Source organism: Pelodiscus sinensis, chromosome 25, assembly GCF_052426305.1.
Source record: "Pelodiscus sinensis isolate ZL-2025 chromosome 25, ASM5242630v1, whole genome shotgun sequence".
Classification (NCBI taxonomy): Eukaryota; Metazoa; Chordata; order Testudines; family Trionychidae; genus Pelodiscus; species Pelodiscus sinensis.
The window spans coordinates 817,572-831,747 of record NC_143076.1 but is presented as its reverse complement, the minus strand read 5'-3'; the positions used below and the strand labels follow the sequence as shown (position 1 = coordinate 831,747).

The window sequence follows — 14,176 nt, the reverse complement described above, 5'->3', positions numbered from 1 at the left end:
CCTGAGGGCCGAAATGGCAGTCTGGACCTCTACATAGAATGCTTCCGCCGACGTGCACAGGCAGAAATTGTGGAAAAACAGCATCGCTTGCCTGGTAACCTCAGTCGTGCAGAACGCAATGCCATCCACAGCCTCCGGAACAACTCTGACATAATAATCAAAGAGGCTGACAAAGGAGGTGCTGTTGTCATCATGAACAGACCTGACTACCTAAAGGAGGCTGCCAGACAACTCTCCAATACCAAATTCTACAGGCCACTTTCCTCAGATCCCACTAAGGAATACACTAAGAAACTGCACCATCTGCTCAGGACACTCCCTAAACAAACACAGGAACAAATCGACACACCTTTAGAGCCCCGACCAGGGTTGTTCTATCTATTACCCAAGATCCACAAACCTGGAAATCCCGGACGCCCCATCATCTCGGGCATTGGCACTCTTACTGAAGGACTGTCTGGCTATGTGGACTCTCTGCTCAGACCCTACGCCACCAGCACTCCCAGTTACCTTCGTGACACTACGGATTTCCTGAGAAAACTACAATGCATAGGTGATCTTCCAGAAAACACCATCCTAGCCACCATGGATGTAGAGGTTCTCTACACAAACATCCCACATGCAGATGGAGTACAAGCTGTCAGGAACAGTATTCCTGATGATGCCACAGCACAACTGGTGGCTGAACTCTGTGAATTTATCCTCACACACAACTATTTCAGATTTGGTGACAACATATACCTCCAGACCAGTGGCACTGCTATGGGCACCCGCATGGCCCCACAATACGCCAACATTTTTATGGCTGACCTGGAACAACGCTTCCTCAGCTCTCGTCCACTTACACCCCTTCTCTACCTACGCTACATCGATGACATCTTCATCATCTGGACCCATGGGAAGGAGACTCTGGAAGAATTTCACCATGATTTCAACAGCTTCCACCCCACCATCAACCTCAGCATGGACCAATCTACACGGGAGGTCCATTTCCTGGACACCACGATACAATTAAGTGACGGTCATATCAATACCACCCTATACCGAAAACCTACCGACCGCTATACTTACCTACATGCCTCCAGTTTCCATCCCGGACACACCACACGATCCATTGTTTACAGCCAAGCACTGAGGTACAACCGCATATGCTCCAACCCCTCAGACAGAGACCTACACCTACAAGATCTTCAACAAGCATTCTGTAAACTGCGATACCCACACGAGGAAGTGAGGAGACAGATTGAGAGAGCCAGACGTGTACCCAGAAGCCTCCTGCTACGGGACAAGCCCAAGAAAGAAACCAACAGAACACCACTGGCCATCACCTACAGTCCCCAGCTAAAACCTCTCCAACGCATCATTAGTGATCTTCAACCCATCCTGGACAATGATCCCTCGCTTTCACAGGCCTTGGGAGGTAGGCCGGTCCTTGCCCACAGACAACCCGCCAACCTGAAGCATATTCTCACCAGCAACTACACACCGCACCATAATAACTCGAACTCAGGAACCAATCCTTGCAACAAACCTCGGTGCCAACTCTGCCCACATATTTACACCAGCAACACCATCACAGGACCTAACCAGATCAGCCATACTGTCACTGGTACATTCTCCTGCACATCCACCAACGTAATATATGCCATCATGTACCAACAATGCCCCACTGCTATATACATCGGCCAAACAGGACAGTCCCTACGTAAAAGAATCAATGGACACAAATCTGATATTAGGAATGGCAACATACAAAAACCTGTAGGGGAACACTTCAATCTTCCTGGACACACAATTGCAGATCTAAAAGTAGCCATCCTGCAGCAAAAAAACTTCAGGACCAGACTTCAAAGAGAAACTGCTGAGCTACACTTCATCTTTAAGTTTGACACAATCAACTCTGGATTAAACAAAGACTGTGAATGGCTTGCTAACTACAAAAGCAGCTTCTGTTCCCTTGGAATTCACACCTCCAGATCAGCTGCTAGAAGTGGGCCTCATCCTCCTTGATTGGATCACCTCATCATCTCCAGCCTGATCCTGGCCTGCATATTTATTCCTGCCTCTGGAAATTTCCACTACATGCATCTGACGAAGTGGGTCTTTGCCCACGAAAGCTTATGCTCCTACACTTCAGTTAGTCTATAAGGTGCCACAGGACTCCTCGTCGCTTTTTCTAATTTAGAAACTTGTTATTGTAACAAGGTGTCAGCACAAGAACCTTTTCTTTTACAGTTCACCAGCTTTTTATTAAAAATCTATTTTTAGAAATGCAATTTTTGACCTTTTTCTTCCCTTACATCTATATCGATGTTTGACTTATTTACAGGGCATTGTGTGTATGTCACCTGCAGCACTTCAAGCAATCCAAAACATATCTGCGAATGCAATTCATTATGGCATTGTCAGACTGTTCAGTGACAATGTCCATGTGTCATAACCAGTGCAGCCACACACGTGCAGCTGCTCCCTCACTCTCTTGCCCTGACCAGCTCTCTCTAGAAAGCAGGGCTCATACACCCCATACTGCGCTGCACCTTCGAACATTCATAGGTGAAAAAAAACATAGAATGAATTAACCAATCTCATTAGATTCACGTGATTTTATAATATTCTTTGAATTTCTGGCTGCATTATCTCCTGCGATTTTCAACTGTCTAGCTACAAGATCTCTGGTAATCAAGATATGGCCCCTCCCTGCCTGCTCTTGCATCATTTAACACCGCTCTGTCCTCAACCTGACATCCTGCCTTCCTCTCCATAGAAATCTCTGCTGCAACGTCGTCTTTAGTTTATTTTTCTATAGAAATATTCGCAGCCAGTGTGCATTGATTTCAGTGCAGTGTTGGGCTTTTCATGTCCTTGGTTATAAAGACACAACAAATGCAGTTTGGTAAAGAAATAGAGAAGGGATTCTTTTACCGAGTCACAACAAATTAACTTAATTGTATTAAAGATGCTGGCACATAATGACTCCTAACATGGAGTGTGGTGAAGTTTGCTTTCTTCCCAGCCACAAATCAATGGAAAAGATCACAGTTTTGTTTGTCATACATTTAGGGGATGTCTGCACAGCAGCGTTATTTCAGAATAACTGACTTTATTTCGAAATAACATGCGCATTGCAACAGCGAGCCGTTACTTCGAAGTAATGTCGAGCGGGGGGGCCGTGTCTCTTGTGGCGGTGGTTTGCTAGGCCAGTGTGGACACCCCGGGCGTTAAAGGGGTGGGATCCTATAATCTGTGCAATCACGGGCCAGGGTAGATGTGGCAGAGCTGGTATTGCAAAGGCCACAAAGAGATTTACGTGTCCTTGGAACACGTGTCCTGCACTCGAAGGGATTCTCTACCCTGGCTGAGGGACAGCGCTGAAAAGTGCCGGGCAGTGTTCCCTCTAAGGTGTGCACCTGCACAGCCGCGCACAAAAAATTCTCCACCCACCTCCTTCCCTCCTCCACAGAGGTGAGTGGTGCTCTCGCGGGCGGGGGCTGCTGTGGCCCTCATGGTGGGGGGTAGGGGGAAATGGGGGGGCCTGGTCCAGAGACTGAGGCCTACATTGAGGTCACATGGTGGCAACCTGCTCCGGCCATGTGGTGAAGGGGCCAGGGCCTGCTCTGGCAGCTGGGGCTTGCTGGGGGGCTAGTGCCTGCTGCGTGGTGGGGAGGTTTGCTCTGGTGGGGAGCCAGGGGCTGCTGCATGGAGGTGTGGGGGGGGCTGCTCCAGTGAGGATCCAAGGGCTGCTGCATGGCGGGGGGCTGGGGCCTGCTCTGATGGGGGCCCAGGGCATACCACATGGTGGGGGTGGGAGGTGTTTCTCAGGCAGGGAGCCAGGACATGCTGCATGGTGAGGGGGCTACTCGGGTGGGGCTGGGGAAACCAGGGTCTGCCACAGGGCGGGGGAGCTACTCAGGTGGGGAGCCAGGGCCTGCTGTGTGGTGAGGGCTACTCTGGGGGGCGGGGGAGCCAGGGCCTGCTGTGTGGTGAGGGCTACTCTGGGGGGCGGGGGAGCCAGGGCCTGCTGTGGCCACATAGTGAGGGGAAGGGGGGGGGGAGCCAGGGCCCACTCTGGCAGCCAGAGCCCTGGTCCAGTGGCTGGAGGCCTGTGCTGAGGCCACGTGTTGTGGGGCACAGGGCCGGCTTTAGGAAGTGGGGGGGCCCAATTCGAATAGTTTTGGCAGGGCCCCACCACCCAGAATTTTTTGTAGAGCAAAAAAAAAAAGAGCACAACCACACCCAAATATCACATCAGAAATAGATGTGATCTAAATGTATATCAATATAGTTGAACACTTTCCAAAAAAAAATGCCATCCTTTATGATGCAAAATTTTACACAAAATTAAATCAGTTGCCTTAAGTGTAGGTCAAATATTTTCAATTGCAAACTCTCCAATCTTTTCAATAAAGTTTAAAGTTTGATTTTTTAAAAAGTTACCAGAGAGCGTTGCAGTTTTCTGTTATATTGATTTACCTTTTAAATAGCAAAAATGGAGTCTGTTAAGAAAGTGTCAGTTCTGTGGTCAAATTCCAGCCCTTAGTGATTTCAGCACCAATTTCACTAGGTAATATGGTACCTCACCGCCACTGCCTCCTTTGCACTGCCCTTTAACACATATTGCCTGCATGTAGAGTCCAAGGTCAGTCTACACAAGATTTTATCAATGATTTTTGCTCAAGCAATCACTGAGACAAGACAAGGACTCTCAATTGATTCTAGTCAGCTCTGCCTTTAAACATGGTGGCTGCGTCTAGACTGGCATGATTTTGCGGAAATGCTTTTAACGGAAAAGTTTTTCCTTTAAAAGTATTTCCGCAAAAGAGCGTCTAGATTTTGTGCAAAGGCACCTGCGGCCAGTCTAGACGCGATTTTGCGCAAGAAATCCCCGATCACCATTTTGCGAATTGGGGCTTTCTTACGCAAAAAATTCCTTCCCTGTCTACACTGGCCCTCTTGCGCAAGTATTATTTAAATCGCCGCTTCATTTTCCTATGTCGGGTAGCCTAACCTACATGCCTCTGATGACAGAGGCATGTAGTCTAGACGTACCCTGGCACAAGAGCCTCTTCCACAACAATGGTGGCTCATTAGATATGCAAATGAGGTTCACCCACTCCGTTGCCCACTTGCCGCTGCTCCTACCGGCCGCCCGCCAGCTACTCCCTCCAGCCGCCCCATCCATGCTGCTGTGGGTACCAGTGTCTCACCACACTGTGAAATCAGACCAGAGATGGACACTGTCAGTAAACACTCATATCAGAAACGCTCCTGTGAATGCTGGGCCCACCAGAGCCGTGTGCCGCTGCCATCTGCCTGCTCCGTGGACATCTTCCCATTGCAGAGATTGCGCCAAGCCAGACTGTGACTAGACAGCCCATCTCTGGGCACCCAGGGGCTACATCTACTCTGCAGGCTTCTTGCTCAAGAATAGCCATTCTTGCGCAAAAACTTGAGGAGCATCTACACTGAATGCACGTTCTTGTGCAAGTAAATTTACGGAAAAACGTAGGAAAAGAGGGCTTCTTGTGCAAAAGTTATTCCTCTCCCCATGAGGAATAATCTCTTGTGCAAGAGCTCTTGCACAAGAAGGTAGTATGACTGGGCAACGGGTTTTTTGTGCAAGAAACCCCTATGGTTAAAATGCCCATCAGAGCTTCCTTGCACAAGAGAGCGTGCACACTGCCACGGACATTCTTGTGCAAAAGCACATGGCAATGTGGATGTGCTCTTGCGCAAGACGTTTTGCACAAGAACTCCTACACAAAACAGTTCTTGTGTAATAGCCTGCAGGGTAGATGTAGCCAAGGGGTATTTGGGTTTGTTACTAGCACTGAGCTTTTTACAACAGCCCAGGGAACATAGTGAAAAGCCAAAACCTTCCAGCCCTGGGTGTCCCTGGCCAGTCACTGACTGGCACAAAGGTTCCTGGCAATGCTGGCTTTGGGTAATTGGTAACAAATTCTAGTAGCTCAGAGAGGTGGCCGAGTGGTTAAGGTGATGGACTGCTAATTTATTGTGCTGTGCAGGCATGGGTTCGAATCTCATCCTCATCGGGTGTTTGCAGCCCTTCCTCTTGCTTCTCTCAGATCTCTCTTCAGTTCAGTGCCAGCCCCTCCTGTACCCCTGCCTGCCCCAGCCCCTCCCACTGCAGCCTGGGGAAAGGGGAAATCTCCAGAGACACTCCCAGCTGGGACCCTCAATCCCTTCTGCCCTCAAGGGGAAACCTCACAAAGGAGATTCCAGGCAGCCAGGCCATGGGGGTCTCTGAGATGCCCCAGCCCTGCAGCCTGTCCCACCTGGCTGTTGTCATGGTCCCTCTGTGAGGTCACTGCCTCCCAGCCAATGAGCTGAGGTTCTGCACAAGGCCCTTGTGATGTCACTGCTGCCTGGCAGGCTCATGTCCTGCCCCTGGCCAGCCCCTTGGCATGTGTGAGCTGCTCCCCCCTCTGCCCCCGTCACTCAGGGCTGGTTCTGGGGCTCACGCAGGGAACATCAGAGGCTGCTCAGGGGGCCACATGGCCCCAAGGGCACCTTTTAAATGTCAGGGCAAGCCAGGATCTATCCCGTCCCTTCCCCAAAACCCCACCCCTTTGCTGAGCCCCTGCCCTCCCAAACCTTTCCATGGACTCTTGGTTACTAATGGACACTCGCCACTAATGACATAATCACACCCCAGCCATGTTGCTAGGGCTGCAGCTGGGGAGAACAGTTTAATTTAAATAAACAGATTAAGCGTTTGAACTGTCTCATGTTAGTTGATCACACTTCATTTGAAATAAAGGAAAACATTGCAGCCAGCACACAAAGTTTCAATGTTGCTTTATTTATGGCAGGGGCGGGGAACCTTTTCTGGGTCGGGAGCCACTGACCCGCAGAAAAATCGGGAACCACAAAAGTGAGACACAAAAAAACTCCTCCAAAGGCCCCCAGCCCTCTCTGATGTGGCCCCCAACTCAGACACCTCCCTCCTCTGGCGTTCCAGCCCCATGGCATGAGGGGAAGGGACAGGCAGGACTGAGGTTCACATTTACTTTTCTGAGGCAGCAGAACTAGTGGATTTTGTGGACCTGCTTAGTCTATTGGCTTCTACTCGAAAACCTGAACCACTCAGCCGCCTCAGCTCTGATCTGAGCAGTGCCAGAGGGCCGGGAAAATTGGTAACTAACCCCAGTTCCCAGGCCTGACGGCACCTGCCCCACAGAAGTCACACAGCAAACCTGGCTCCCAGAGCACAGGGGGAGTTGGGGGCTCATTGCTGGGCCATGGGGTGAAGCATTAAACCAGCCCCCTCCTGTGGGGCTGTGAGTGTTGCTGTCCCTGCTGTACAGACAGGGCCATGGAGACAGGGAGAGATTCACTGAACAGGCCAAGGTCACCTAGCGAGTTAGAGCTAAGATCTGCCCCCAGCTCCCTGCCCCACCCACCGACGTGCTGACTCCCTCGCTGCCAGGGGGCTGTTTGCATTGGCCTCTTCTCTCTGGAACCAGGTTTAAGCCACAGCTGAGGCTCTGGGCAGGGGGCTGGGTATGGGGGGTCTGAGTGTGGGAGGGGGAGCGTGTGTTCCTCTGGTTCAGCTTTTCCCTTTATTCTAGCCCAGCAATTGCCCTGCTGCAAAGCAGAGTGAAGAGATGAGGGTTGCTGTGAGCTGTGGTGCAATAATCAGGGTCTTAGACTTCTAAGCTGTAGCCATTAGTGTGAGCTAGATTAGTCATTTGGAGGTTGTGGGTTCAAATCCCACCAGATTCACTTTAGCTGCTCTCTGATTTCCAGAGCAGCTTTTACAGAACAGTAAAAGAGTGTCAGGAAGCTTGTGATCCCAAGACTTCTGTGTGAGACTCCCCTCGGGGGGGCTCACAGGAGAGAGCCCCTGGGTATCACACATGGGCCACAGAGACCTGCTCCATGGTCAGCTGGGTGCGAGAGACGTGCCTGAGACTCCTGGTGGGTGTGTGGGCCCTGCCCTGCCCTTCCTTGAAAGAGATGGGACAAACACAGGCCGGTTGACAGGGGCTCTGACACTCCAGCAGCGGGGCTGTCCAGCCTTTCAGCTGGATTCAGACCAGGCTTGTCAGAGCCTCTTGCGCTCACCAAGGGGGATTCTGCACTTGCGGCCTTGGGAGCCAGGGTCACATTGCAGAGCTCCCCCAGGGCAGGGTTTGGGTCTCAGGGTTTGGGTTGGAGTCCCTGGGATGGGGGAGGGGGGTTTGGTCCCTTCCTGAGGGCACAGAATTAACAAGAGAGAATTCCTTCCCCCGCAGCAATCTGAGTTGGCTAAAGAGTTAGTAACAGAATATTTTCCCAAGTTAAAATTGAGGAAAGAAAAGCCTCTATGGTGTAGCGATCACTGTGTTTGTTTAACATACAGCAGCTCCTTACAAAGCCCTATAGAAACACAGGTTCTTGAAGTGTCCTCTTTGATGGGCCAGGCATGTTCTATTCTGAGCTGGGGGTCTCAGGGCTTGGGTCCCTTGTTGCCCTACTCATGGTTGTGCAGAGGTGTCCTGAAAGCTCTTTCACAGGCAAGTTCTTCTTGCTGGTCTCCTTCTTGGACCCCAGTTTATATAGTGAAAATTGAGTCCTGCTTAGCAATATCTTAACCAATTATTTTAGTATAATTTTGCTAACCAGTCATAAGATACTATTGTGATTTACCGAACCAATCGTACTCCACCACCTTAGTTGATTTACACCTAGCAAAATTAATTATACATCAGACAGAAACAGATCCAAACCAGACAGCGACCACACAGACAAACAATAGGAAAGGGAGGACAAGAATCATAGAATGCCCATTGCACAACCACAACTATTGCTAAGCAGTTTCTTGCCAGACAAATCGGTGTTTAACTAAGTTTTCTCTACCCATCTTGAGGTCTGTTTCTTATCTGGTACCAGTGGGTGCCATTAGGACAGGATCCCCTTCTCACAGCCTAGTCTGACACTATTTCAGTGTCATTTAGCTGGAATGTGAGTATGTGACTCCAGGCTTTACAGCTAATTGCTGCTGCTCTTCAGTCTGGCTGCAGAAGAAGGCTTTAGTTTAGACCTGCTGAATAGCTTCAGGCCTTCCAATAGGGTTACAGAGAAACCACATTGTTACAGATGACCTTTACAGGCCAAAGATAGAAGGAAACCCTCAGGGGTGTTTCTAGACCAAGGTTCATTCAATTGGTTTGTTTTTTTGTAGACCTGACCCTTCCGCACCCCTAGAGACTCTGGAACAAAGAAGACACATGAGAAGAACCCAACTTTCTTCCTTTTGCTGTGACATGGATGGATCTAGCTCAGGTTTCACTCAGGGGGTCTGTCTGCGTGTGAAGTACCTGTGACAGTCCCTGTGCACCTCTGCCCCTCATCAGCAATGCCATATACTTGGGGGAGCTCTTGCCCTGAGACTTGCAGAAAGGACAACCTGGACAAAGAAGAAATACTCAGGCACCCTTTGATAGCTCAGCTGGCAGAGTGGAGGTCTGTAGCGTGTGCTTGGCAAGTGATCCTTAGGTTGCTGGTTCAACTCTGGCTCAAAGGAGTGATTCTTTTCCCTCCAGCCTGGCCTTAGCAGAAGACAACCAAGGTGGTTACCTTGGGTCCATGTCTTCAGAACCCTGCACCGCAATTGACAAAACAATGGTGGGGAGGAGCTGCCAATCACATTTCTTGGGCTGTGCAGGTTCTGACCACACACAAAAGTTCTTTTGGAACAATGGCCGTTATTCCACAATAACAATGCAAGAGTCTACACAGCAATTCCGTTATTTTGAAATAATTCTGAAGTATCAGACGGCTTTTTCCAACTTCTGCCAACCTCATTCTACAAAGACTAACTCCTGTTCCAAATTAGCTTTTTCAAAATAAGGCCTGTGTAGATGCGCCACTGCTGCTAGTTTGAACTAGCCCCTTCTTGTGGACATACTAACTTATTCTTCTGAGACAGGTCGTCTGCACTGGGGAGCCTGCCTCAGACTATTCTGAGGTTTCCCTGCAGTGTAGACGTGCTAGTTCAAAATAAACTATTTTGGAATCACTATTCAAGGACACCTTATTCCAAAATAAATGTGCCGTGTATTCATAGCCAGAGGGATGAAGCAGCAGGAGGAAAGCCAGGAGTGCAGAAGCCAGCTGGAAAACTGAGTGTCCCCAATGCCCATGCACAGGTCACTGGGTAGGTCCCATGGTGTAAGGGGCAGCACTCAGGACTTTGAATCCTGCAATCTGAGTTCAAGTCTCAGTGGGACCTGCTGGCTTGAGCTTGTTATTGTGATGTTTTTTCACACTGCACAGCTATGTCTGTGCTGCAGGCCTTTTGCACAAGAATAGCCATTCTTGTGCAAAAACTAGCGGAGTGTTTACCTAGCATGTGCATTCTTGTGCAAAAAAATTTACAGTAAACCATTGGAAAAGAGGGCTTCTTGCACAAGAAGGCAGTGTGCACAGGCAAGAGGGATTTCTTGTGCCTAAAACAGCCATTAGAACTTTCTTGCACAAGAGAGTGTCCCCAGATGCTCTTTATAAGGAGATACACCATTTCATAGAGCTGGAGAGAACTTTGAGAGGTCATCTAGTCCACTCCCCATGCTCATGGCAGGGCCAAGAGCCATCCCTGACAGATTTGCCTCAGACGTCTCTAAATGGCTCCTTCAAGAATTAAACTCATAACCCTGGAATGGCAGTTCCAGGGGACACTTCTCCGGTGTTCAAACATCTAACAGATAATATGGCAAAGAGGAAGCCAAAGAGAATTGCACTTACTAGGAAATGTCATAACTATCACCTCAGATGGGACTTGAACCCACAATTCCAAGAGGAGGAGACCAATGCTTTGTCCACTAGGCCACACTACTGACACTGAAAAGACAGAAATTCCCTCTTCCCAATACACATTCCTCAACTTTTAGATAGAGTCCAGCTGTTGGAAGGTACCAGAAACACAGGAAGGGCTGAAAATCAGCTCTCAGGAGGCACCTCCAGCTGCCCCCCAAGTGTGGGTCACCCCACACTAGACATGGGCGAAACTTAACACCTTGACATCATGTCTCCCTCCCAAAACCAGGGGCTAGTCTCCCGCAGCCTCAGCAGGGCGCTGCGCTGGTGCTCACGCTGCTCCTGGGGAAAGGAATGGGTGCTACAGGGGCTGGGGCTGGCAGGGAATGGCCGGTTGTCACTGAAGGGGAAGGATAAAACGCAGCCACGTTGCTGAGGGCAGAGAGAGCAGCTGGTGCTGTGCTGGTGGCACCGTGGGACGGCCCTGGGGGAGCTCTGCAATGTGACCCTGGCTCCCAAAGCAGCAAGTGCAGAATCCCCCTCGATGAGCGCGAGAGACTCCGACCGGTCTGGTCTGAATCCGGCTGAAGGGCTCAAGTGCCCCAGTGCTGGAGCGTCAGAGGCCAGAAAGACATAAGAAAAAGTAAAAAAAAAAACCTCAGCAAGGCACCACTGGGAGTTGAAACCAGGGTCTCCTGTTTACAAAACAAGAGCTTTAGCTAGTTAAGCCATCATGCCCTCCTCAGACATGTTGGTGGAACTGTTTTACTCTATGGTCCCAGACATCATCTTTGACTCCCAAAGTGCAGCCATTCCCCATTTCCCTCCCGCCCTGGCAGTGTCTGGCTCCCTGGGCACAGGAGGCTACAGCTCAGTGGGCAGAGGCTCTGACATGCACATCTCCCCCAGCCACTCGGCCTGGGGAGTTGGCCTCAAGATTTAGCATTGCTGAGGGGAGGGTGAAGTGCAGCAAACATTGATGGTCTGGTTTGTAAACCCCTGGCTCTCAGGGTTTGGGTTGGAGACCCGGGTGGGGGCCTGGCCTCCTGCGGGTTGGTCCCTTCCTGAGGGCACAGAATTAAGAGAGAATTCCTTTGCCCTGCACAAACTGAGGGTACGTCTAGACTACCGCGTTTTGTCGACAGATACTGTCGACAAAACTTCCGTCGACAAAGAGCGTCCAGACACATTGAGTTCTGTCGATAAAGCAAGCCGCTTTGTCGACAGAACTCCGTAGTCTGGATGCAGTGTTACAGGCAATAACACCTTCTGCCGACAGAAGGTGTTATGCCTCGTAAAATGAGGTATACCAGCGTCAACAAAACTGCTGAGTTCTGTTGACGTTATGTCGACAGAACTCAGCGGTAGTGTAGACGCTGGTATAGTTTTGTCGACAAAAGTCCACTTTTGTCGACAAAACTAGCTAATCTAGACACACCCTGAGTTGGCCAAAAGGTAAGTAACAAAATTTTTATTCAGATACAAGTACAGGAGATCGGTCTCTCACAGTACTGATGGCCAATTGGTTAAGGAGTTTGATTAGAAACCCCTTGTAACCTCACTCAGAGGCTCCTGACAAGTCTGTGTCCTGTGTCCCTCTCCACCTCAGTCCCAGTGTGTGCACAATTTCATATCTGAGGAAACTCCTTTAACCCTGCCAATCCTTCCTGAGCAAGCTGTACCCTTCTGTGCCAATATTCCAGTTGTGTATTATCCCACCAAGTCCCTGTGATACCAACTTCTTCCTGCTTATTACCCATCATTCCTGTGTGTCTATACCAGCATCTAAGACACAGATTAGAGTTTTCTTCCCAGTGGTCCCGCGTCGCTCCTTAATCTCTGCAGTTACTGCCTGTGATCTCTCCCATTTCTGGCCCATCTCCCAGGTGTCCAAGTTATTCACTCACCTGGGGGCTTTGGTCACCTGCCCTCATTAAACCTAGTTTAAAGCCTCCTCACTAGGTTAGCCAGTCTGCACCCAAATACTCTTCCCTTCTTCGACAGGTGAACCCCAGCCCTGCTGAGCAGCCCTCCCTGCAACAGCATCCCATGGGCAAGGATGCCAAAGCTCCCTGCCCACTGAGCTGTAGCTTTCTGTGCCTAGGGTGCCAGACACCGCCAGGGCAGGAAGGCTGGAGAGAAATGGCTGCATGTTGGGAGTCAAAGGTGTTGTCTGGAACCTTAAAGTAGAACAATTTTACACCTGTATGTGAGGGGGGCACCGTGGCTTAGCTGGCTCCAGAGTCTCAAGCAGAACACTGGGGGGGGGGCACATGTCTCCTTGAGGCAGGTTCCTCACTCCCACATCCCAGACACGTGCTGTGGCACAAAGAGGAAGGGTCCCTGCAGAAAGTGGCTACATCTACACTGGCATGATTTTCCGAAAATGCTTTTAACAGAAAACTTTTCCGTTAAAAGCATTTTCGGAAAAGCATGTCTAGATTGGCAGGATGCTTTTCCGCAAAAGCACTTTTTGCGGAAAAGCGTCCGTGGCCAATCTAGACGTGGTTTTCTGCAAAAAAGCCCCTATCGCCATTCTCGCGATTGGGGCTTTTTTGTGCTGTGCTGTCTACACTGGCCCTTTTGCGCAAAACTCTTTCGGAAAAAGACTTTTGCCTGAACAGGAGCAGCATAGTATTTCCGGAAAAGCACTGACGATCTTACATGAGATCATCAGTGCTTTTCCGGAAATTCAAACAGCCAGTGTAGACAGCTGGCAAGTTTTTCCGCAAAATCACATGGTTTTGTGGAAAAACTTGCCAGTCTAGACACAGCCGGTGTGTCACACGGATAAGCGTTAGCCCCAGGAACAAGCACAGCCCTGCAGAAGAGACACCCCTGGTCTGGAGCCAACAAACCCAGGAGCCGCACAACTCAGGATCCCCAAGGGCACTGACACAGACTCAGACTCCCTGGCACAGGAGAATCCCAAGCCTCACTTCTGCCGGCCAGCGGTTTCCCCTCTTCCGCTTCTTGTCAGCTCCCTGCAAAACACCCCACAAGGGTAGGTGAGGCTGAGTGTGGATAAACCCAGCTGTGCTGTAGAGCGGCTGTTAGGTGTGGAAATTGATGGGCTCCTTTGGCCTCCCTGAGCAACTCACACATGTATGAAAACTGCAGTTGAAAGTGTTTGCATGGGAATCAGGATGGCCGAGTAGTCTAAGGGTACGTCCAGACTACATGCCTCCGTCGACGGAGGCATGTAGATTAGCCAGATAGGCAGAGGGAAATGAAGCCGTGATTAAAATAATCGCGGCTTCATTTAAATTTAAATGGCTGCCCCGCTCTGCCGATCAGCTGTTTGTCGGCAGATCGGGGCAGTCTGGACGTTCCCCTGTCGCCAGAAAACCCTTTTGTCGACCGCCCCGTTATGCCTCATCCCACGAGGCATAACGGGGCGGTCGACAAAAGGGTTTTC

At 50.1% G+C, this 14,176-nt stretch overlaps 1 protein-coding gene and 1 non-coding gene across 2 annotated transcripts in view; one reads left to right on the top strand and one right to left on the bottom strand.

The window, feature by feature from the left end:
* The window catches only part of LOC142826104 (uncharacterized), a 284,204-nt gene that overhangs the window by 234,153 nt on the left and 35,875 nt on the right, over positions 1 to 14,176 (bottom strand).
* TRNAQ-UUG (transfer RNA glutamine (anticodon UUG)) lies at positions 10,163 to 10,234 on the top strand. The gene has a single exon. It is a non-coding gene; the product is annotated as a tRNA-Gln (tRNA).